Source organism: Agrilus planipennis, unplaced genomic scaffold (assembly GCF_000699045.2).
Source record: "Agrilus planipennis isolate EAB-ADULT unplaced genomic scaffold, Apla_2.0 scaffold96, whole genome shotgun sequence".
Classification (NCBI taxonomy): domain Eukaryota; kingdom Metazoa; phylum Arthropoda; class Insecta; order Coleoptera; family Buprestidae; genus Agrilus; species Agrilus planipennis.
The window spans coordinates 808,450-810,644 of record NW_020438968.1 but is presented as its reverse complement, the minus strand read 5'-3'; positions in this window follow the sequence as shown (position 1 = coordinate 810,644).

The following is a 2,195-nucleotide window of genomic DNA, read 5'->3' as shown; positions in this document are numbered from 1 at the left end:
TATAAAAAATTTTGAAAAATATTTTTCTATAAATTATTTATTTACTTATTTAATTTTAACGTACGACAACAAACCCAAAAGTAAGGTCTCCAAAGTTTCGTCTATTTACCACACTGCTGTGTTTGTTTTCTCAGCAACTGTGCGTAATGAAGTTCCCGATTGCCGCTACCGCAAGGTACGAAGTTCGTGAAGTCATTCGGTTTTTAGAACACAAAAGGCGTTAAAACTATCACAATTCAACAGCAGTAGACCGAGGTGCATAGAGAGATTCATGGAAGTTAAAACTTCGAATCAAAAAAGTTGTTTTCATAACGCCAAAGAAATTCTGGTATTTCAATATCTCAAGGTCCTCAATGTTTTTAACATTCATGCATGAAGTCATACAGTTCTTTCTACTGTTGATGAATTTTAAAAGATCTAACGCCTCTTGCATTCAAAAAATCGAACAACATTACAGCTTCGGTAGCGACAAATAGAAGCTTCGTTACAAACACCTCATGAGCTAAGACAGAGCATCATAGAAGGCTTGTTCAAGAGTGATGTAAACAACAAACACGACAATTTGGTCAATTAATAGCCGAGCCAAAATTTTCCTGTGGCTTTGGGATTTCCTTTGTATATTTTTTCTGAGTTACTACAGGATACAGCCAAATTTGAAAAAGGACTTAATAATTAATTTCCTCATAAATGTACGTATCTGTATCTATATACCAACAAAATTGTTTTTAAATTCATAAAAATTATTATGGCATGTTTGAAATTATATTATAATCAACATTTTTTTAAAAATTATATGACATATACAGGGTAACGCTAAGTAACTAATTTTTGAAAATTCTTGGGATTGGTTGCCTGAAGAAACAATAGTTTTATTCTACAGTAATAAATAACAAATTAATGTTTTGACTGGGGTCTCCAGATATGTTTTCTTAAATATTTTGCCTGTAAATGAAGTTTGCTCAATAACTAACTAAGAATTTCTTTAATTATTTTGCTCTGGCAATCATAACTTAATTCCCTCCAGTCGTTTCATTAAAAATTGTACAAAACTTGTTAATATTAATGGATATATACCCGTCAGCAATACAAGCGAAGGATTTCAATTGCGGATGCCCTTCTTATATCACTCCATTTTGTTCTAATTAACAGTGCGCGACATTTTACCTCCAATGTAATAGTTTTTGTTTTCTCAGAATAATAAAAAGAGTTCTGAAAACATTATTTAAGCAGTAATTTGTGCCAAAAGTCGATGGGTAATTATAATAAAAAAGAATACAGAATGTGCATAACATAGTCAAATTTCGTAACACAGTAAATGTNTCTAGGAAAAGCGTGAACCTTGTTTATGAATATCGTTCGATTTAGTGAAAAATAATAATCAATTCAGTACTAAGAAATTGATTTTATAAAATAATTCAGTTTTATTATCTACTTTGGTAACAAAATCATTGTTTTAATTCAGTGACTGTTTTTGTTGTACAAAATGATTATTTTTGGCTTTCATTTGTTCTTTTCTTTTCACAGATACACATCGGTGGATTACTTTTTTTTTGGTGCCTTCACGAAGCGAATTTTTCCTTTAGCAGTACAACCTACACCAACTGTGTTATTCCATTCTAATCAAAATCTTAAAGGGCCTTGTAATACTCTTTCTGGATTAGGTTTGCTTTTCACACCTGTAAACTTTGGAATGTTACAGTCTATAGTTAATTAAGGCGAGAATAATTGATATATAATTTATTTTAATTGCTCATTTTAAAAGTTGCTGTAACTCATTATTTATTTATATACAATCAACAGGAAATTCTCCCTTTTACAAGACAATAGAAAATAGTACAAGGTGAATAAAACAATAGAGTAATTAATAAATTTTTAGATTATTGAGACAGTTATAATGAATAAAATTGTTTAAAACAGTTAATTTTGTTAGTATTGTGTTACATTTCAACTTTCCATTATTAATCTAGGCATGGTACTTATTTTAATTAACTTCATTTCTTAACAGTTTATTTAAAAAGAGCAGTTTATAAAGTGTATTACTGTCATTATAATTCTTTTTATTTCCAAAACTAGCAGTACCCCGAAAGAACTGTACTATATACTTATTTGATATTAAAAGAGAAAAGGATTGGGCATTTCTGTTATATTATACACGTTTTTTAATAGGGAGACTAAATTGATTATATCTGAATACT